The sequence below is a fragment of the Hirundo rustica genome, chromosome 1 (genome assembly GCF_015227805.2).
Source record: "Hirundo rustica isolate bHirRus1 chromosome 1, bHirRus1.pri.v3, whole genome shotgun sequence".
Taxonomy (NCBI): domain Eukaryota; kingdom Metazoa; phylum Chordata; class Aves; order Passeriformes; family Hirundinidae; genus Hirundo; species Hirundo rustica.
This window is the reverse complement of record NC_053450.1, coordinates 63,697,844-63,722,661: the sequence shown is the minus strand read 5'-3', so window position 1 is coordinate 63,722,661 and position 24,818 is coordinate 63,697,844.

The following is a 24,818-nucleotide window of genomic DNA, read 5'->3' as shown; positions in this document are numbered from 1 at the left end:
CCACCCATTATCCTGCTATGGAAAATTCTCTGCATAAAGAAATTAAACAGGATTTCCTGGTGTTGCTCTCTATGAAGGAAAAATGCTGTAGTAAAGGGGAGAATCAAATGAAATTCAATGAAGTCTCGAAAGATTTGGGTATTTTTCCTCAGGTTGTATGGTATTAAGAAAGTTTTGGTTGGCCAGTTGGTTGGTGTGAGGCATTGCCCACTAAGCACTAAACACCGTCAAAATGCAAAATAAGGCCAGATTACTTCATTTTGCATGGAACTTTTAGAGTTGTGGTCCAGGGAATGTGTTTTATTAGCTTATAACCACCTGTCACTTCAAACTGTATAAACTATTTGTTAAAGAGCAATTAAGCCAAAAATTCTCAGAGGATCATTTTAATAATCATTTTAATTATAAACAACATGGGAAAGGAAGTTGATATAGACAAATATTATTTATTTTGCAGATCAAACTCACCTTATTTACAATTCTTAAAACTGAAATTCTCTCAGATTTTACAGTTGTGATCAGATGCAGATATTTTTATTCTGAAATTATTCTACACAGTACACAGGTACATTTCTAGACATGCCTTTGTTACTTGAAAGAAAGTGGTTATATATTTCCAGTTGTTTTTCTTTGCCATTTCTGTTGGCCTTTTACTTTGAAACAAGACAGGTCAAACAGAAAAAGGATGAATAATTCAAAATGTTGAAAGAAGAAGACATTGAAAAGCCTAGAAAGGTCTGTTTCAGACAATTCAGGGTATTAGTTTTTTCTTTCATTTGGTAATTTGCAATTTTTTCCCTGGAAAGAGGCAGAATCCTACATGCCTTTCCATTCTAGGATGACAGTTACAAAAGTATGACTTGATAAAAAAAATGCTGAGAAGTTTTTTTAGGCTGATGTTTTCCTGTTAACTGAGATTAACAAAGATGATGAACAACTTACATAAATACAGTATTGTGGTGACATTTCCTCATATAACTGACACAGACATTTTATACAATTTGATGTTTAAAGTGGACAAAAATAATTTTATTCTTAGATTTAATATGTTTGTTGATATGCTTAAGTCTTAAAGAAAAGCAATAATTTCTAAATAAATTTAAGACATCAATAAATTTGAGACAATTTAATAATTTGATTTGATTAAAGAGATTCCTTACCTTGTTGGAATTCAATAGTGTTTGTTGAACAGACTTATGAAAAGAAGTACATCACTTGTTAATAAAACAGTCTTCTCAAGACCATAATATATATGCAAATTTGAATTAATTACTTAATGTTCTCTTGATGTTTGATTCCTTGTGATTATAGAGATGAGGTAAGCTTAACGTTACAGTTAAATGCTCTCCTACCCTTCAGATCCAGTCAGATTTGGTTTGTTTTCTCCAATGTTGGACATATCTAATAAAATCACCTTTCAACACTATTTTATAATTTTCATTATTTTCGAGCTACATCATTTCAGTTAATGCTCTGTTTGAGTGAACATAGTGCTGATAGGTCATGCTATCATTTAAATAAATTTCTTCCCCTCTTCCCTTTCCCTAGCCTAGCCTTAGCTGTTGTAAACAGAGGCAGAGAAATTTGGTGAATATCAATCAGTCTTTCCAGGTTAGATTTCTCCTCTCCTATCAATAAGTTTAGTCCTTTGGGCATGACAACCCACATCAAGGGGTTTTGTACAGTGCTTAAGCTCCTTAGGTCATTTAGATGCTTTTTCTACTAGATCGTCGTTTTGTGCCTAGGGATAGCTTCTTTCCCTCACATCCCACTCTTCAAGTGAGTATAGTTCACATCCAGCTTTTCCCCATACTGTTCTTAAAGGGATACTGGGTTGCATGTTTGGAAGAGGCATGTCTCTAAAAATGCTGGGGAAATAGACAAGTGGATCCTTGTGTCCCCTGTGGCAAGCAGGTCAGCAATTTCTTGACAAAATATTCTGGAGTTCTATAATTACAGAATTCTTTGTCTCATCAAAAGCTATGTCACCATTAGCTATTTATGATAATGTGTAAAGCAAAAACAGATATGCTAGCCTGAAAGTTTCAAAAACACCCATCTAAGCACTTGAGGCTGAGGCAAAACAGGTGACAAATTGTTATGTTGCAGCACAGAACACAAAGGTTGAAAGCAACTTCATAAAAATTGCAATTAAAAAATGAAAGTGAAAAGTGTACTCTATATTTATTTTTATTTGTTTTTTACTAAAATGATGGGGTTTATCAAACTGCACTGTATTCAAGCCAACAGTCATTTTTATCAAGCAGCCTGCCTGAACAAAAAGGAGCAGTCATGTACAAGTGAAATTCCAGTCTTTCTTCTGTATTCCATATGCTTCTGTATTCCATGGCAAAATTCTATTTGTTTACTGTGTTTAATGGATAGGAAATTTAGAGAGGGGCTGTAACACCAAAAACTGAAAAACTATCATTTATATGCTTTCAACTTTCAAAAAACTGAGTATATATGTCTAGCTACCTGCAGGGAAATACAATATTACTACTGCTACCACTACTACCACTACTACCACTATTACTACTACTACTACTACTACTACTACTACTACTACTACAAATAGTAGAGTAACTATGAAGGATCATAAATAACATAAGATACTGTTTATTATTTGATATTACACATGCATTTATCTGGACATAAATAAAAATAAGAGTAATGTGTTCAGGGGATCTCCAATACTACCGCATTCCCTCCAAGACAGAACATAAATTAGAAATGAAAAGCCAGCTGTGTGATGTTTTTATATGTTTATAATTTAAGAAGACTACTTAGAGAGTCAAGTGGACCGAAGAATGGCAAAATTTCCAAACCTACATAACTGCAATTACTAGCAATACCCCACTTTGGCTGCACACTGGATAGTGGTCAGTATGCAGAAATGTAGACAAATATCCTTCAATCTCTACATAGTTAGTATTAATAGGTTCTGGGAATAAGATGGGGCTCAGCAATGGACACGGACATTATCTCAGGACATTCTGTGTGGAAGGGCAGTGTAATTTCTGTGAACTGCCTGACCATGTAACTTTAACTATCATTCCAATTATTTCCCTTCTAAAATTATGCCATATGTGTAGACATTCAGCCAGTTATGTCTGACAGTAAAAACAGAAATTAAGCTCTTCAGGTTCTATCTGCTTTATGCATAGGACAAGGTTAAAAATCTTGCAAATAGAATTTTCTAATTTGAGTGTTGCTATAAAGTATACCATGATTCCTCCCTGCAACTGTAGACATACAAATAGATAAATGTAACTGAAAGATCTTCAGTATATCATTTTGCTGTAGCTTTGTGACTAAAATAAATGTATATTTCTATATTATGGTAACCAACCACAATAATTTATAGGAGGTTTATTTCCATGTTATTAGATTCTTAGAATGCAGATTTGTTGGTTAGGTGTGTTTGCGTGTCTACATGCATATGTAGAAGTATGTGTGAAAACATATCTACAAAGGAAATTCTTTTTCTAATATAATATGTTTTCTGAATTATCACTTGGAACAGAATTGAAGGTGTAGTCTGGGATTTTTGAACTGTCCTGGAGCAATCTGGAAGTCAAATAGTGGTATCTGTGTACAGAAATTCGTGGCTCACACTGTGAGCAAAATAAAAAAAAAAAAAAAAAGAAAAAAAAAAAGGAAAGACAGCTGCTAGCTCTGATCAGCTGTGCCATATTTTCTAAAAGCCCATGAACCAGAACAGTGGGTTAAAAGGAAGTTGACCTGACACATCCAGGTAGACTGATAAACTGAGCTGAAAACATTTCATCTTGCAGCTGATGCTAGGCGAAGCATACATGACAAATTGTAATGGCTGCAGGGTAATGGATCACCTGTAAGGGCTCAGTGTTCGCTCACTAACTTGCTCTCGCTCTCTCTCCTGCTTTCTCCCACACACAGCAAAGTATTTTCCCTTCACAAATGCTAGGGCTGCACGGGAAAATCACAACCTTGGGCAAATTGTTCAGCACCCCCTACAAAGCAAGAGCCCTGTCTTTCCACACATACCTTCACAGCAGGACAGACTGCATGCTCAGAGTCACAGTTGGTCTCCCATAAATTCTCACTTTGGGACAGTGCCTATCTGGCACTGGTGATCATGACTCTAAAGAAGAAAAGCAGCATTGTTAGGCCCAAAAAATATTTTTGCTGATATACCATCATAAGTTTCCCCTAGGTATCAAAGATGTGTTTCTCTATAAATGAGGGCGTCCTAAGAAAAACTATGTATTCCTAAAGTACTGTCTTGTTTGATTAGACTGTACCACCAGAGCAACACTCAGCTGAGGTTCCATCTCAAGGCTGAACAGCTCACACACTTTAGCATATAAACAGATAAGCCAGACAGCAATATAAATAGCACACTCTTGTTTCTGGCTCCCTGTCTGTCAACCCAGCTCCCTTTGGGTGCAAGCTGCTGAGACTGCCAAAGGAATGTCTGACATGGGGCACCAGCCACAGAAAAGAAGAACATCATATACATGCAGCTCAGAAATACTGGACAGGGTTCGCTTAGATGCCCCTGAACTCTCTGTCATTCCCACTTTCAAAGTACAGCTAACCTCTGTCTCTTGTTATACCAAAGAACATAACCTTGAGTTTGCTGAAGTTTGCTGCATTTCCCCATAATAAAAAGTACAGGTTTTCTGCACCCAAAACTGCAAAATTTAACTCAAAATTTATAGTAATTTAGTTAAACTGGAGTAGTTTAGTGGGTAGACATGCCAAATAAGGCATCTGGGTTGTCCTACAAAACAATTTTCATTAAGGTGATACTTTAGGTGTGTGTGAACTCAAGGCAAGCAAAGATTAGATCAGCAACAGATGACACACACAAATTGTTCTAGTTTTTTTTTCTGAGTTAAGATAGCAAAAAGTATTCAAGAAAAAATAAAGGTTTTAGGATATTGAGTAGTTTCCGCTAAATGAGCAATCTTCAACATCTGCAATATTTTCTGGCTTCTGTTCTTTTAACAACTTGGCTCCAGGTTTGCATGTAAGTTGTGCATGGAAACATTTCTCAGACAAAAAGGGTTACAAACTATGTATTTTATGTTATTTGTAAAAACATCCCTTACACATGAGCAAAATATGTGCATCTCACCTAGATGTTATAATATATTCTAGGGATATTCTCTGTTTTCCTTTCTCTTTACTTACCTTCTAGATCTCGATTCTAAGTGGCCATTGTACAGGTCATAGTTTACCTCTTATTTAATCCAAAGAGGGGAGAAAAAATATATTTTCTATTTATAAAGCATCTCAGACTAAATTCACTTTGTTGTAAATTGTGAATGAGGCTGTTTGTGCTGCTGGTATGTTGAATGCAGTGTTCATGAAACTCAATGACAAATCCTCTGTTGACTTTCCCCACCTAGAAACTTTTAACGTGACACAGCACATGCCTTGCCTCTCAGTTCTACCTGTTCAGAAAATCCATCAAAATTAGTGGCATTACTGTGCTATAAAAGCAGTTTCAGTGAGACAAAATTATTCCCAGAATTTATAGTGGATAAGTGAGGAAGAAAATTATTTTTCCAACAAAATGATTTTGAACCAGCTGAAAATGAATGCACAGTAGCAACTAGAGATTCAGAAGAGGGATTCAGGTTATTACTCATTAAGACTACCCTCTTTATCATCCCATACAGCCAAGCTGGAAAAAGATCTACTTCTCCACTTCTGGTCTTTTCATATTGCATATTGTAAAATTCCACATTAATTGCAACTGCAAAGAAAAGAAGAAGCAAAACCCATCCAAGACAGAGTCAGGGACAAGACATATTCTCAATAGTCAGATTTCTTTCAGTTTGGACTCATAGTTTCAACTCATAATAAATCATTGGTCTAGGCAGTCAAAACTGACATAAGTTGGAGAAAATTAAGGTTATATTTTGAAAATTAAAACCATTCAAATAATTGAAATAAATAATTGAAATAAATATTAAAATAATTTTGATAATTAAAATAATTGAAATAAATCAAAATAGATAGGTTGGGGTTTGGTAACCATAAGATTAACAAGAAAAGTAACAATTTTTGTCTGTGGTTCAAGTTGATGCTGATTCATAAGATTGACACTAGAACTATTATTTTATTTTACTTTGGACCCTAAGACCAAGCTGACAGTCCATACCAACTTCTGCAGGATTTGAAATGACAGCGATAAACTAAAATGTTTATCTTGCCTAACTGCTAGCCACTGGCAGTGTCAGCACCAGCATCTCTGTGTAGCAGCCTGGCTCCAAGTAATGCCCTGTGTTCCAAGGGTTTCCATCCTTTGACTTTGAGGAAGACAATACCCATTCTTAGATATTACATGGTTCTGTGTGGTGTGTAAGGTATTGATACTCCTGTCAGACAGCTTTCAGGACCTGAGCAATCTAAGAAAGGGAGAAAGCTTTGTGGTATTCTTTGGCTTTGTGGCTTTTTGGTAGAGTTATACTCTGGGTTCCAGGAAAATTGGCAGAATACCAGTGTTTTAAGATGAGAAGGCTTTTGCTGTGAAAAAGAGTATGAGGATGCTGTAATTAACTTCTATGTCAAATTATTATTGCTTGGGGGAAGCAAGGTTTCTCATGAAATATTTTTTTTTAAATACATGCAGGTTTCATCAGCAAGCAGAATTTCTCATGTCTTTCCTAGGTGTTTCCATCTTATTCTTTTTTTCTCATGTCTTTCCTAGGTGTTTCCATCTTATTCTTTTTTCTTTCCATCCTTTCTGTCTTGTTCAAACTTTCCTGTATAAGTCATCTTCATAATTTTTCACTGAATCCCTTTCTGCTTCTTATTAATTGATAAATATTTGCTTTTTAGATGATGATGAAAGGTAATGTCATTTCTATAATTCTAATTTACTCTGTGATGTTGTGGTGGGTTGACCTTGGCTGGCTGGCAGGTGCCCATCAAGCATCTGTCTGAAACCCTTAGCAGGACAGGAGGAGAAAGTATGATGAAAAACTCACAGGTTAAGGACAGGGAGATCACTCATGAATTACCATCACAGGAAAACAGATTAAACTTGAGGAAGAATAGCTTCTCTTATTGCCAGTTGATAGTGAGCGGGATAGAGAGAAATAGGCACAAAGCTAAAACCATCTTCACTACATTCCCTCTCTGCTCAGTCACATCTTCCTAATACTTCAGCCTGCCTCCTTTCCTGCCCCAAGAAACAGAGAGTTGATGCGGAATGGGGGCTGTGGTCAGTATTTACTGCTCCTTCTCTCATTGTTCCTCTAAAATGGTGTGGAGTTTCTCCCACGGGGTACAGTCCTTCACAGACTTCTCCATCGTGTGGGTCATTCCCACAGGCTGCAAGTTCTTCAAGAGCTGGCCCACTGTGGATGCTTTCCATGGATTATAGCCCTTTAATCAAAGACTGCCCTGCTTGGGCTCACTGTCATGGGCCACAGCTCCTTCTAGAAGACTTCTCCTGCATAAACCCTCCATGAGCTGCAGCTTTCTCCAGGGCTAGTTGACTATTCAAGTGTGGGATCCTCCACAGACTGTAGTGCCAATAACTGCTCTGGTGTGGTTGTTGCCATAGGTATCAAGATGGCAACATGATTTACCATGGTCTTTTCCAGGGGAATATTGAGTGTATCCTCAGTCACTTTGCAGTTGACGTTGAGTGGGCAGGAGAGTTAATCTCCTGGAGGGTTGGAAGACTCTACAGAGGAATCTGGACAGTCTGGATCAATAAGCCAAGGCTAATTGTTTAAAGTTTAATAATATCAACTGCCAAGTCCTGTGCATCTCTACAGGCTGGGTGGAAGAAGTGGCTGGAAGAAGGCTCATCAGAAAAGGACCTGGGGTCTGCTGGTTGACAGCCAGCCGAACATGAGCCAGAGTGTGCCCAGGTGGCCAAGAAGGCTAGTGACATCCTGGTCTGTATCAGAAGCAGCATGGTCAGCAAGACCATGGCTTTGGCAAGTAGAACTTCCGAGTTAGCAACACTTGTAACATGAGTAGAACAAAGATTAAAACTATCCTTAGGTACAAAACAGGCACATGAGAGCTGATAACCCAGATCTCAGAGCCTAAACCATTTCATATTAAAGGCAGCAATAAAAATTCCTTTAACAGCAACTCCTTTATCAATAAGACTTATATTTTCAGGCCACTCAAGTGATTTTTTCATACAACAAAGTGCCAAAGAAATGGTAAAAGTACTCATTTATTATTGAAGTACTAATTGGAAAAAGTTTCAAGGACTAGTGGTGAAATGAACATTCCTTCTTGAAAAAGTAATTCCATCTGATTGGAACCCTTATTGTTGTAATAATCAATCAAATAATTTAGAGAGAATCTAAAGGGAAAATGTGATCTACTACACATAATTTCTAGAAAACAGAAGCAAGAAATCTGCAGGTAAGTTGTAGTGGGTATGGTGGAAGTAGGAGCAATCAGCAGACTTTTATCAGAGGGTTATTTGAAATCAGGATTAACACTCTTCATATCGCAGTCACACCACATGCACATGACATTTAATATGTGCTGTTGGCAGTTAGATAACCTCACAAGTGGGAGTTGAAGAGCCCATCTATGTTTAGGCTTTCTCACATAGTATGCATTTAAACGGAGATTCCTGCTGTACATGGTTACTCTGCCTCTCTCTCAAAGAAAAATGAATAGCCAGTGTTTCATAACATGACTCTTCTGTCAGATACAACCGATAAACTTTCTTTTTCCTCCAAAATGAAAACTAAAAATCAACAGTAATTTCTTCAGCACCATTAGACATACGATTCATCAGTCCCAAAGTCCAACTAAACATGTGTTTCTCATTAATGGGATAAATCTATGGATACCAATAAAAATGGTGTTGAAACCTAGATCTTCTCACATATCCAACATATGCTTCCAGTACAAAAGTCTGGAGACTAAAGATGGGAATTCTTGGTCTGTCATAGCTTTTTCTGTGGCACATATCCTAGAAATTGGCATACTATCAGTTTGATACTCTGCAGCCATTCTACAGTCTAGTCACTAGTTAAAAAAATCTGAAGCATTTTCAAAAGCATGATCAGCAGACACCAGTAGCTTAGCAATATTCTTCCTAAAATTTTAAAGCATTTTTTTTCTTACCGTTAATTAACAGTGATCTATACAGAAACGCTAATGGACCTTAATGTATCCAGAAATGTTGATTACAATCAGAACAAATCTGCAGGACAGAATTATTCTTGTTTCACAGCCTAACACAATGAAACACAATGTTTCATTATGACTTGTGAGGTTTTGTTGGTAGTAATATTATTATTAGCAGTAGTAGTATTAATATTATCATCATGGTCATCATCATCATCATCATCCACAACCTTCGATATATGTACTTTTTTAATATCCCTTTCATTTTTTTCTGTTATGAAGGAGGAAATAGCAAGATACCAGGAGAAATATTTCATGTTATCATTAGGCCAAAAATCCTGGGAGATGTATATTGGGTCCATAAGAGAAAAGTAAACAGGATGCGAAACTACATAATTTTGTGCCATAACTAAAAGCATGTCTTAATTTCAGCATGAAATTGCTACCAATTTCCTAATAGTGAACTTAAAATGTCTTCATATCTCTACATATATCTATCTGTGTAATTTCAGGGTTTTTTTACCAGGGAATACTGAAATTATTTTATTTACCATTTAAACCACTGGTTAACTGCTTTAGTAAAACCTTAATCTAAGGTGAGAATTTCTTCCTGATTTGTATTTCTTTTTATTTTGCTACCCTCATTTATTTTTTGTTCTTATAGTAGGTTCAGGCACAAGAGGAAGAATTAGGCGATTGAGTCATAGCAAAATGTATCATGACATTATGATTCAAATTATCTAAAGAATTTCTGTGATTTTTCCATCTACTGGGGTTCCACTACACCTATGAACAACCTTATTGCTATAGAATGATGATAAACATTTCTGATGCAATTTGTCCAAAGCATCACCTTAGATTATAAATTGTAATATATTTTACTATACAATGATTTGTTCCTATGAACAAAACACTGATATTCAAGAATCACCAAAGTCTAGTGGTAATTTCTCTTAACTGGCCAAGAAAATTTCCCTTTTGTTCCTGAAGAGTCTTTTCCACTATAATGTGAAGTCAAGTGCTAACCCCACAGAAGTAAATGGGTAGTCAAATCTGGCTGTCCATATAAAATAGTATGAGCATGCAATATTAAAGGAGGTATGACATAGTTCAGGGGTTTCTCCCTCACTTAAATGCTGCCAACTAAAGAATAAATTTCAGCTGCATAACTCCTATTTTTTCCATATAAATTGAGTTCTAAATGATATTTAAAGCTGTGGAGGAAACAAACAAACAAACAAATCTCTTCAGTGGAGAAGCAGAAAAAGGTAGTGATAGAGAAGTAACAAGGTGGATTTAAAATTATTACTTTTGGTATTAATCATCACTTCTTAATTACTGCTACTTAATTACTACTTAAAAAAAAAAATCCTTTGGGGTGTAAGAAAATGAAATTATGAAGTTTACTGTCGGAACCTTACTGCTTCCACAATGCCTTCTTTCAACTCATACATAATGTATTTCTTCCAGCAGAATTGTTTAGAAGGCACAGATGACAAGACAAAGAAATGTGAATGAAATGCACATACATGTATATGAACACAAGGTAATATACAAGGGTTTTGAATGATAAAAGTCTTAAAGTTGAAATACTACAATTAAGTTCAATCCAATAGAATTCCATGTGCTTATTGATTTATGCGCAAGACTATCCACAGACATTAGGCCTAACTCTGAAAAGTAACATAACATTTTCATATTCTCTATTTAATCTGTTGAGTGGACACTTGCATACCTTTATACTAAGCTGCAGTTTAGATATATTGGTATGTTTTGTTTTATTTTGTTTTTTTAATCAAGTTGCTATTGTTCAACAAAGTTCAAATCATTGTGCATAGGAATAAAGGGATTCATTAAAAAAATCTGAACCTAATAAACAATCTGGTATTTTTCTTCTTCCTTACAAGCGTGCTAGGAATTAATTAAGTTTAAAAAATGAAAAATATATTTTTCCAGTTTAATACCACCTTCTGAGAAATTTGATATTGTTTTGAAATGCCAAAAACGTCCATTTTCAGATTGCATTATCTTCAATACAGTGCTCTCTAAACTTCTTTGTGCAGAATTATAGAAAGTGATAAACATGGAGTAATAATACATGAGACATGGAGGGGAGTAGAAAGCTAGCTATAAACAATAGCCTCAGAAGGAAATACTAGCAAAAATTGTTGGACATTCTTGAGAACTTTCCAAAAGCAGGGTTCAAGTTATATTGTGTGGGTTTTTAAATTTTTTGTTATAATTGCCATCACCTTTCTTATTTCCTGCTCCCTTTAAGAGAGACTTTATAGGCTAGATTATTGCCATTTCAATTTGTGCTTGGTTTTTAATTGTATAGCATTTCCAGGTCTACAGATCAGGCACTTGAAGTATGGAAAAACTATACGTTTTCTGTATGATACAGTAGGAATATTCAAAAGGCAGCAATCTTGGAATCAGTACAGTTGAATTTTGCTTTTTGTTTTAGGTGACAGCAATGTGAATTCTTGTGTATAGCATTAAAAGAAAAAATGACAAAATAAGATGCTACCAGGTTATCAGGCCGTTTAGAAACATATAGGAAGGTGCCACAAATTCCTTTTATGCTTTCTGCATAAACATGTACTCCAGAGTTGTTAAAAATACGAGAGATGGACTGAAGCTTGCCACAGTTGCTGTGCAGCCAGCATCTCTTCATTTACAAAAAGAATTTGTCTCCCATGCATTATTTCAGTATGGTTGAGTGCATCCAGATGTAAACTGAGTACATTTAAATTAATGCATCAACAAGGTAGCAAGCAAATCTCAAGATGTGAATCAGAGATCCAATTTGAATAGGTATCTTGTTTCTGATAGTGTTGAAACAATCAGTGTGCAAAAGATCAACAGAAGCAAAAGGAAGTTATAAGGAGTAACAAGAAAGTTACATCCTTCACCTTCATTTAAATAGCTGAACTTGGGATGCCATTGCAAGTGTCCCTGGGTGGGTTACCAGCTGCTGGTAAATCAAACTGACTCCACTAATTTTCAAGGGCAATAGATCTGTTTACATTATCTGACATCCTCTTTGGCATAATCCAAAAGTGCAGAGTAAGTCAATCTGACACAATGTAGTACCACAAATCAGAGGCTTAGCATGATGCTAAGGTCCCTTTAAAATCAGTGTCCAAACCCCAGCTGGAATTAGGAAGCATGGGCTTTCAACCTCAGTCTTTAATTGAATCACTATCATGAGAACTACCAAGGCCAAACTTGAAGACTCTTTCTGTAATGTTTCAATTTAAACTTTCAGACATTTCACTAGACACAGGCACAGACATCTACATTAAAGTTTCAGATGCCCAAATAGAGGTGAACTGAGCAATTTTCCCCTTGTTTTTTTTTTTTTTTTTTTTTTTTTTTTTTTTTTTTTTTTTTTTTTTTTTTTTTGTCCTGTTCACCTCTGGAAGCCTATTTTTGCACATGAGCCTGATTCCTTTTCTTCTCAGCAGCTGGGTTTTCTTTTCTTGCTATTTTTTTCTGTCTCTGAATCAAAGTGTTTCAGATTAATATTAAAATACCTCAAAAATTTTCCTACAGCCAAATAAAACTGGACACACTGCAAACTGGATTTTAAGGAACTAATTAATTAATTGAGTACAAATATGACTCTTTAGTTCATCTTAATCTGATTCTACATTAAGTTAGGCTGACAAAATTTATCTGGCATATTGACAACTAGTCATCACACAATTTTAGTTGTTCTGTTTTAAAACTCACTGGAATGGATGCAACTTTGAAATTGAACTAAATTAATCAATCAGCCCCCAAGAGTGGTGTAGAGGCACCTATGTGAGTGTAAAATCACTCTGAGTGAGGCATATCTGTTAATTGTAGACAACTACTGCATGGACTTTCACATCTCAGCTGGTTATCTAGACTCTCTCTGTAATCAGTAAAGAGAGGCACTTCGAGGCCATGACTCATTTGGCTTATTTTAGATGACTGCTGTAGAAGAACTGTGCCCTAGAAGACTTCCTTTTGAGCCATGAAGCCAATCCATGTAAACAGCTCGAATACAGATGCATGCCTAGTCAGCATTGAAATGTAAGCATAAGTCAGGGTGTGATTTTACTGTCTTTATGGTGTTGAGCTGTGCATTTCAGTACTTATTGCAGACTTTCCTTCCTGGGTAATACTTAGCTTGACTGAGATTAGCAAAATTAGGCCATATGAATCCAGGTGAATTTTCCAATGTTATCCCAAGCTAGACTCTGTTTAGGTATACTAAGCAATTTAGAGAACAGAGAACATGCATTTATGAAAATTAAGTTGGATAGAAGACGCTATTTTCATTGCTTTCTGAGATACTTATTTAATTTGAACTTTCTACTTTGCGTGTATATATAAATACTTGTAAAAGCATTTTATGCTAGTGTCCAAAAAATTGTGATTGACAGCCACCTAAAAACATATTATAGGGAATGAACAGAAATGCAAACCATTTTAGAAAAATTACTAAATTATACCCTGATTTTTAATCTTACCCCTGAAAAATGAAACAGGTAAAACTATCTCACACAGTCAGCTGAAAAAGAAATAATTACCTGTAACCTTTGTTGTTCCTCTTTTGTGATTCACATCACAAAACTGCTGTTATGAGACCTCTGACTAAAAAAAAAAAAAAGCACTTCAAAATTAGTCCAACACTTTTAACCATTAAAGTAAAAAACAATAAAAGCAATTCAGAACCTAGAATACTGTGCTTCATCCTACAGTACCCCAGTAGCTCAATTAAGACTATATCAGATCAGTTACTTGCCTGCTACTCAGCTCAGGTTTGTGATAATCTAAAGAGGTCAGATCTTAATCAAACAATGGTGATATCTAAGGGTAGAAATAAAGCAGTCTTTTATTTATTTTATTTTCTGTATCACAGTCTTTGTTATCTGATTCAAACACCATTTGGAAAATTTTCATTTGTTGCTGAAAAGCTCATAAGTAAGATTGAAAGAAAGAACTCCATCAGTTGATAGCATGAATATGAAGTTGAGAAAATGACACCACAGTACTAGATTCACTGTGACCCTAGATAACTATAGAAAAGACAGATTAAACCATTAATTTATTTAACTTATGTTCCTCTGAAGAAATGGTTTCTCTTGGGTTTGAGGCTAAAACTTGCTCTTGTGCTTAGAATCAGATTACACTTTCTGTGCCAAATTTTACATCATTTAGGCAAAGTTATTTTTTGTATGTTGGACAACAGTGAATGCAAAATAATTTCTCTTGAGAATTTAGACATTCTTTAAGACACACTTCATCATAGATAGATTGGAGACAGTGCTGGATGGCAGCACTGAAGCTCTGACTGCTTTGTGATCTCTTTTATTATGTACTCTTCAGCTCAGCAAAACACAAATAATTTGGTTTTATTTTAATCTTTCTATGAAGACTTTTCCAATGTGCAAGGCCAATATTAATGCCATTCATATTTCTATAAATGAGATAGTCCACACATGAACTTTAAATTACAGGTATTTTATCTGTTCTTCAAATGCTTTGAGTTCAATTTTGAATGTCAACAATGGCTAAGCGATGGTGTAGGCTCTCTGGAGCTGCCAAATAACAAGATACAAACTACATTTATTTATTATTTTTTGTTAATTTCTTCAGATCATGTGCAGCACATAAAAGTGTACCAACAATCGCTCCTTGGTAAAGAATGACACAAATTATGGAATATTTTCAGTAGAAAATAACAACAACAAAATCAGCAGATGATAGATCTAGCTGGATGACTTTACCTGCCTCATTGCAGGAAGATAATGTGTGCAATACTCTACTGTGCACAGTGGAAGAAAAGGCAAGAAGCATTCTCTTTGTAAATATTATATTGGGAAGGCAGATTTACTTTTAATTTTGAATGACAAGTCAAGAATGTTGTTTAATGCAAATCCTTTCCAAAAGAGAACATACAAGACACAATATATTATTTATCATTCATTTTCTGTACTTCATTATATATATCTGCTATAGAGATTTTATGCCATTACTTGGTCTAAAAAGATGAGAAAATATACTTTCAAGGATGAACCCAATCTGTATAAAAGCCATGCTATTCATTTGCTTATGGTGGTTTATATTTTTAAAGTCACTCTTCATTCTATTACCATATTCCATTTTACTTAGAATATTTTGCACTTACAAGAGCACAGCTTGAAACCAGTAATTTAACTGTTCCATAAGCTTACGAAAAAAAGGAAAAAGATGTTTTTACTCTTGTAATCTGTTGGGGGGGGTTGTTTGTTTGTTTGTTTGTTTTTAATTTTGGGTTCAATGTTTGTGTAGATCCTAGGACACTGTAGTCTTGATTTAGTACTAGTACCCTAGAACTCTGCAATAACATCAATAAATTTTTATTGTGTCATCATTTGGTAGGCAGTAAATTATTTTATTTCTCAAAAAATAGTAAAACTCACTACCTAGTAATAAAAAGCAAGAAGAATCTATTTCTCAGCATAGTTTTTTGACCTCAGAATAAGGCTCAGGTATCAGAGCATATCATGTACATAAGATCATAATGAGGACTCAGAGAGCATCAATTTTGCATAAGGAAAAAAAATTAAAAGTCCAACTAGAGATAATTCTAATAATAAAATACTGTACTGAAAATGCCAATTCCACTACAGTACCCAGAATTCAGGGTCTGGGTTGCTCCTGAGTTTCTCCTTCAATAAGGAGAAACTACTTTTTATAGTCAAATCCTGTGGCTATATATATATATATATATATATTTACATGTACCACAGTCCACTCAACACTTTATTTGGAAAGAAAAACAATCTATTATGAATACAAACAACAAAAATAAAAGAAGACAGAGTACAGTCAGAACAGTCCACTATTCTATCTGAATCAGATTGGTAGAGAAAAATGACCAAGAAAAAAGAGCCAGCTTTCATCCGTTTTTGGTTATATGGTAATGTGAAAAAGTGAATTAACATTTCATGAGATCCCTTGAAATATTTTTACATGGATAAGTTAATAGAAAATGTAGTTCCAAAAGAGTGCATTTATGTGCAACTAATTTTGATTTTCTTATACAAACATTTGAATATTAATTTAATATATGTGCCATCTAAGTGGCTGCAGTTCTTTGATAAAGAACTTTTTTTATTTACTATGTAAGAAAATGTTTTTAATCATTCAGTAATTTTTAGATCAAAATTTATAATGGACTACAAAGCTTAATTCTGAAGGAACTACAAAATTCAACTACAAAAAAAAAAAAAACAGATTATTTATTTATTTTAAAAAGCATGAAAAAAATTGAAACAGTAAAACTTTCTTTTTTGTCTTTTTAACAAGCTATGTGCTTGAATTTAATATCAAAATTAACTAGCTCTTTCAAGCTTATTTTTTAAAGTAATTTTGTATTCCATTCATTTCACCTAGTATGAGTAAATATGGCAGGACCTCATATGAATGATTTACTCTTCCAGTTTCGATGGTGTCCATAAGTATTAGAAAACATGAAAGATTTAGTAGGAATTGATGATAGGACCAACAGACCACTTTGAATGCATGATTGGAATTCCTTGAGAAAATGTCAAAGGGCAGTTTAAAATGATCAGCCAAATATTTAACAACGATGCATGTTGTGATAAAAGCACTTCCTTACTTCACTGGAAAAGTTATGGGAGTTGAGCTTCTCAGAGTATTTTTTACCAGTGCACTTGTTCTTTATCAGACAAGTTCTACTATGGGGCAAATTGTCCTTTAAAAAAGACTCACCTGAATGCCAAAAAGATCTTCAGGCTTAAATCCAGCTCACCTTTCTGTAATATGAAGATTAAAATTTGACTCCACACAGTTATAATTTAATATTACAATTAATTATTTAACTAAGATGAAAAGGAAAAAAAAAATGAAATTAAGGTATTCAGCATACTCAAGGTTTGTATGTTACACTGAATATCAAGAATCACTAGATTTTTTGTTGTAGAAATTGGTCTCATTATAAGGTAATTGGTACTCTAAAATGTTATTAGTTTTTTATGCATATTTTCACTTTTCAAAATTAACCATGTTTTATTTGTGTTTAAAGGTTGGTCATCTTTGAGTTCCCCCTTTTTCCACACACTGCTTTATGTTTTCTGTTTAATTCTTGAGTGTTTATACTAGCTACACCAAAATCCAATATTTATACAGAATTTATCTAAACTGTTCTATGTTTTCAACTATTGTATTGAAAAGTCCGCATAGACATGAAAACATCTCCTTTTACCATGATAGAACGAGACAAACATATTTTTTAAGACACCTTTTTTCAACAGGTATTGCTTCTTGTTTCCTTTTAACCAGACAAAAAACTAGTAATAAAAAAACAACCTTTTTTTCCTTAAAAAAGTATCGAAATCTAAAATTCTAACCTAATGAAAAAATTGCTGAAGGAAGGACATAAAGTTTGGTCACAAATACATCCCCTGCTGGAATTCACTCTACTTACAGAAGATTTATATTGGATATTTGGCAAAATTTCTTCACCGAAGGGATTGTTGAGCGTTAGCGCAGGCTGCCCAGGGAAGCGTTGGGCCACCATCCCTGGAGGTATTTAAAAGGTGTGTAGGTGTGTTACAGTGTGTTAATTGGGTTTATATTGTGTTCCATTTTTATATTGGGGTTTGTAATGTTTTCTATTGTATCCCCTTGAAAACTGCATCACGTGGTTTATCCCCGCCCATCCCCCACACTGAAATGTAACCCAACTCTGTTCCACTCCCACCTTATCCCTGATTGGGCAGTGGCTTGTCCCTGCCCCTAGGTGTGGTGGTGTGAGAATTGGTTTTATTAAGTTATTAAGTTATTTTTGTAAGATTTTTAAGTTATTTTATAATGGCTGAGTCCACTGTATACCCCTGTGTTCTGCATTGGTTTTCCCTTCTGCATTGGTTGTTTTGTCTGCTGTAAAACCAGACGTTTTCTGTCATTCATTCCTTCCCTGCACCTGTCGTTGTCAATCCCCCCCCTCTCTCCTCGTGGTCACCCTGTCTGTCACTTGGAGACCCTTCCCTGGCTTCTAGAAAACTCCGGGAGGGGTGTCGAGTGATAGGCTGGGGCCCGGGAGACCCCCTCCCATCATTTTGTGGTGGTCCCCAGTTCTATGGTTCACACCCCCGGTTAACCCCCCGATTCCTGTGACTGGCTGACCGGTTGTCGCCACCCCCGTTTCCACCCCCCCTTAAAAACTGCCGCGCGCCTGGCCCCAGGGTCTCTCCTGGGCAGCAGGTGCAGCGTGCAGAGCCCCGCGTTCCCTCTGCCTCAATAAACCTACGTTACATCCTGCTCGGGAGAGACCGCCTTTCATTAGCTGCCGGGGTCGCTTACGTCATCTACGTGCCCGTCGCTGGCGGTGGGATCCAAGTTCCCACAGGAAGGAAGCGGCGCGCTTCGTCCGCTGCTCCAATCATACCACTTTGCCACAGTGAAACTCTGAGCTAGCCTGTGGCCGCTCGGGTCAGCGTGAATTGGACACTGTGACATCTAGGCCCTTCCCCCCTGGGAAAAAGCCCCGGGACAGCTGAGGGCTTGGTCTCTCTGGCACCGGATGGGGATGGGAACAGAGCTGCTTACTGAGCTCAGGCCAGCGGAGGCAGGACCCCTAAGAATAAAGCCGTGATATCCCCCCAGACAGAGAGCAGGCTCTGTGCCTTTTGCCATCGACGGTCGTCTGGGTCTCTCTGAAGAACCATAACATAGGTGTGCCACTGGAGGGGCTGGACATGGCAGTGCTGGGTTAACAGTTGGACTTGACGATCTTAAGGGATTTTTGCAACCTTAATGATTCTGTGAGTCACCTGTGTAGAGCAAAGCCATGTATTTCTATAGTGATGTAACCCACAAGCCCCACTCAGAAGGAATTTGGATGCATATGAAATGGCTTGTGCTACAAAATTGCTTGAGCTACACAAGACGGACAGTGTAACAGTGATTGATGACTGACCTTCCATGTTGGACTGGTTTGAATGTTTATGATGGAAGGCTTTTGAAGGCCAGTGTTTCAATGCTAAAATCCTGGCCTTTCAAATGTCTCATGAGGAAGAAGGGAAGCTTTATTGTGCCTTACCAACCAGATGAATTTAGCAGTCTGCATAAAAAAATATGTTTACACTGTATTAATGCATGCAATTTAAAATTATAACATGAAATCAGTACTTAAACCACATTCTTTGTTAATTAACTTCTATTTTACTTTATTGCTTATGCAGTCACAAAGACTTTAGCACATCCAGATATAGTACTAGTCCTGGAAACGATGCAAAGCTTTCAGAGAGCATAATGATGAAATCTGCCTCAAGCTTCCCATTCGTTCTCTCTTTTCTTGTCCTTCCTTTGTATTCCTGTAAAATGTTAATGTGATAATTTCACCAGCACCATTTCCTAGGCAGTAAAGAGTATCCTGAGACAGTTGCAGAGTTTGTCTGGTCTAAAGAGTTTGCATAGCCTGAACTCCACCGTCACACTGGGACTTCACAATTTTGAGATTGTTGGTTTATATTGGCTCTGGCTTGATCATCACTGAATTCTGCCTTATATTTTACAGTGGTGTGTTTCTGGATAGGATTCACTGTGACCCCACTGGAATTTTATATACTTGCAGTCAAAGAAAAACTTCTGGCTTAAAAAGCTTGAGTTGTGACTGCTGTGGGGATGCAGATAGAGTTTTAGATACCTCAGATCCTACAAATAGAAACTATTTTTTTTTTAATCCTCTTTCCTGAGTAAGAGACTATGTCATGCTGCCTGTTAAGTTTCAGGAATAGATGGGACACTCTGGCCCCTCTGAATGAATGGGGAATATGAGAAGAGGGAAAAGTGGTTGGATTAGATTTGGGCTGAGTAAATGTTGATCTTTCCTCACCTGCTCTGCACAAGTTTTCACCTCACTGAACATTTTTATTAAATTTTAATCAAAAGCACAGAAAAGATTGTTGATTGTAGAAATGTCTAACCCCGCTCTAAGCTTCTCTGCTAAGCCAGTTTATAGATCTTAACAGTGCCACACTGACATTGAGTTCAATGTTGTTTTACAGTCTAGTGTCCTACAAATTAACACAAAACACAAGAGCATAAAATATTCTGTGGCTACACAAATGTGACAGACCCAATAACCCAAGCCTCTGTGAGATACTTGAGACTGACTTGTGTTCAGAAGGTTCCCTCTGCATTTGTGGTTCCTGATGCTAGTCTTCTGAGAGATCACAGTTTGGTTATGGGGGAATCTGCTGAGACCCCAAATTAAGTGTCTGTCAGGTATATGTTTGGGGGAGTATAAAGTTGCATCCATGAGATCTTTGATCACAAATAGATGGTCTGCCTCTTTTTTAGAAGTCATACACGATCAAAGAGATCGTTTATGTAGAGATGCAAATGCTGCTGTTAAGCTCATAAAATACATACAAATGACAATTTTTTACCGTCCTCCATTGAACTTCAAAAGAGTGCCTTTTTTAAAAAGGTCATGACAATTTTGATATCAGATAATGTTATTTGTGAGTGGAAGGTCGGCAATCTTTTATTCTTCTGACTTAAACATCATATGAATATGTGTATGAAAGTGAAGATGAATCTCTCAGAATAAGGAAATGAATTTTTTAACAGATGTTAAAAGGCTAATAAGTTCACAGCTCCTAGCACCCAGTCCAAATACCAGATTTTTATATTGCAATAAAAATTTACCAGATTTCTGAAAGTATGTGATCTCTTGAAAAGAAAAATCATAAGAAACTTGGATCAGATGTCTATTATTTAAAATACTTTACAGTCCACTAAAGACTGCTTTTGGCAGGGAAGTAGGAAATGAGCTGGAAAGCATTAATAAACTTTCAGGATACTTAAAAACACCAGCTTATGGTACTTGATCTGTAAGTGAACTCTAGATTACTTCAATTTTTTTTTTTTTTTTTTTAAACCATAAGTGCTTAGAAAGAAAGAGAGTTTATTCAAGTAAAAGAAAGAAAATAGAATGCAGGGAAAGAAAGTTTAGCTTGTATAAAAGCTACAAAAGACAGAACATGAAGCACTTTATTTCTTTTTTGCATTGAACTTGATTAATACTTTCAGAGTTTTACGGAAGGAAACAGAAAATTGCAGTAAGATTCCATTTTAATTTCATTTACATGTTACTGAAATCCATTTTATAATAAATTCATAACAAAGTGTAAATCTGGTACAGGAGCACAAGAAAAGTATGTCAACTAGTTGGTAGCAGTAAAACAAGGTACATAAACTTTGGGGATCAAAGAATTAAATTCCAAAACATCAGTTTATTCCACTGGCCTGACAGGCACTGATTTTTACCAGTCTTAAGCCACATCTACTTTGCTCCTCCATAAAAATGCTAAGTAGTTCAAACTCAGTGCAATGCAATGTAGAGTCAGGAAACCCCAGCGAAAACACCTAGCCTCTGAAAAGCACGATTTCCAAAAATGGTAGGAAATTTTTGAGACCAACCTAAGACTTAAAAAAGTTTTAGATTTCGAGTTCTTGCTTCTTTTTGACAAAGGCCTGAAAACTGTTTCTGTATATTTCTGGAGGGGGTTTTGTTACTTTTTTTTTTTTTTCTTAAGGGCCCAAACAAGCTTTGAAAAGTCTCTCTCCTTTTATTTGTCAGCTTGACTCAGCTGAGTCAAAATCTCTCAGCTTGAGAGATTTTCTGAGGAATGGAAAGCGAGTTTTCTGTGAACTCAAGCACCTTAATTGAAAGGTGTCTATGAGTGTACTGAAGCCTTAATAATGCTGTGTTTTATCCAGAATGTTAATTAGATGTTGTGCTAGATGGGTATTAACAAGAAATAAAAGCAAAACAGTTTTAAAGAGTACGTCTATAAATCCTCTACCTTTCAACTTTCTCTCCTGTGATCTTTTTATCAGTTCTTCAGTCAAATTAGAATTTTATAGGATTGAAAATATTTACATTCATCATTAAAACAAACCAAAAATAAATTTCTTGAGAAAAATGCTCCTGTCTGACTATGAATGTCAATAATAAACAAGATTGAGATCAGGACAGCAGGTTGTTTTCTTTCTCCTGAGTGTCCTTAACATAATGCTAATAAGACTGTTCCCTGTGACTGTATCAAAGCAGCAGGCAAAGCAGATTTGAATAGATAAACTATGTGCAGTAGAATAAGATGGGTATAAACCTTTAAAAGGCTAAAATAAACCACTTTTCTGCATATGCTGATACAGTAGATATCAGCCTGCCTAGATAATTAGATGCATATGACTATTTTCTGCACTGACTAGAATGAACTCAGAAACAAGATTTCTAAAGAATTTGAAAAAGCTGTCAGAAAATGCTGTTACAAAGCACCTCTGATAGAGCACCCAAAGTAGAATGGGAATTCATTCCACTAGAAGGAATATTATACTGAACTAATAACTAACTATATTTGTAACATAGGAAGGAAAATAAAAGTTGAGTGTAAAAGACTTTAGGAGATGCAGGTGGTCACCATTCAATGAACGCCTAGAGTCTACTGTTTCTTGCAAAGCTAAGAGGAGTCAGTAAATACCGAGTATTTTTTTCTACTGCTCTTCAAATTCATGCTGGTAAGAAGGTTATCGTCAACAAAAGTTTCTTTTCAATTGCAAGGTGCTTACTAAGGCTTTAAAATTTTGATTTTAAACTGCTTTAGGGAAAAGAAAAAGAATTTTAACTGAAAACAAATATTTTTAAAACATTATATACCTGAAATACACCTATGGAGTGCAGAGCAGTTTGGTGTTTGTGCTCTCTGATTATTGATGTTTCTATGGCAAACCACTATCACAAAATTTTCAGGAGTTAGCCACGTTGTGGAAGTATAAACTGAAACTATGGCTGCCTTGTATTTTCCAGTGTAGAGTCCTGTAAGGTTAGTACTACTGAAGACAATGGAGGAGCTTACTCCTAATGGAAAAGTTGACAGTGACACACATAATTGGATAATATGGTGCAAAATTCTTCAGGACAGACAGGCAGGCAGACAGACAAGGAGGGAGTGACAGACTTTTTTGAGAGCCACTGCTACTGGAAAAAATACCAGAGGTTTAATTTGAATTATAATTATGCCTAACGTCTCTGCTTGCTGTCATAATAGCATTAGTCTTATTTTTTCCTATGTCACTTTGTGAAAACCTGACTTTTCAAGGCCATGCATTCCTTGGGCATCACTTAGCAGAAGGCCAAAAATATATGGCTTTTTTTTAAAAAAAAGTTCCATTTTCTTCAGAATGATAACTGAGCCCAGAGGTGACCCTTATACACAATTGCAGTTATTCAGGTCTAAAAAGCCAGCAAATTCACATGTAACTATATCTCCCAGCTTCAACAGTAGGGCAGACTGTCAGCTCCCTCATCTGTCAGCACTTGTTCAGGCTGGTAAATGAAGACTGGTGCATACTAGCAGTATCTATTTGCTACAGGATATGCACTCAAGAAAGTCACGAAAAGGAGTTTCAAGCAAAGGCCAAAACCAATCAGTCATTTTCTCCTGTTAATGATAAGAAAAGCAACATAAAAGAGAGAGGTGCTTGTCCCAAAGGTGGTATCAGTAGCAAACTGTCACCAAATAAAAATAGTTAAAGTCCTAATGACTGTACTAATTCAATACAAATAGCCAGGTTCCAGTTAGCTTAGCATTTCCTCTTGCTAGGCCTCAGGGAGGAAAAACAGAGGTCCTACTGTTCGGAAGACAAATCGTGTGCAACTTGCTTTGGGTGAAAAAGAGATACGCTGAAACAGTGGGACAGTCAGTGCCATATAGTTTCCTTGGAGCTGAAGTCCTTGAAAACCACGCTGCACTCATTACATTAGCAAAAATCTTCCTGCCGTTTTGCTTCTCTGTGCTGTGAAGACTCAGCCACAGCTACAGCGTCTCCCATGCTGAATGTATATTTAATAAACCTTGAGGCAGTGGAAAGCTGGGCCATCACCCAGGCAGACTGAGAGAGGACAGCCAGGCAGAAAGGGTGCAATACAGAGAAGTTGCGCTCGATGTGGTCTCTACCAGAGGTGAAACTGGCTGCTCTTTGAAATCTTGCCTCCACATTGCCCAGCACCAGAAGGTGAATCTCTGCACATTGAGGGAATTGAGAAGTAACTGTAAAGACCTACCTAATCATACTTGATATGATTTTATAACTGACTTATGTGATTCAAAAAGGCCACAGAATGCCAAAGACAGGGGAAAATGGGGTTAAAACTCTTCACGTCAGGAGCTGATTGTAGGGAATGACAGACTAAGGCTCCACTGATGCTGCCCCATCTGACATGTATGATCCCAACCACATTATGTGCTGCTGTATGTCTCTTCACATCTAGAGTGAAGCTCTCTCTGGCTCTGTAAATTGATGGTTTTTCCAGTACCCTATACAATGCTCAATTCAAATGAAACAGCTGAAAAGAAAAGATGCTTTGATAGTTCTTTTCAAGCCCTTATGTGTATAGTGTTATGTTCTAATATTTTAGAAACATTTTACATACATAAAATATAAAAAGGAGTGCCTTGGTTCTATGACTGTTATTTACATATTTTCAAGAAAATATATTAGTCAGAAATGGAAACAATTTACAATATTTAACTAATGTCCCCCAGTTTCAAAATAATTACAGCTTTCCATGATAATTTTAAAGTATAAATCAATGAGTGTTCCCATATTAAAGTGTTTATCATAAAAGTATTGTCTACATTGGTTACCTG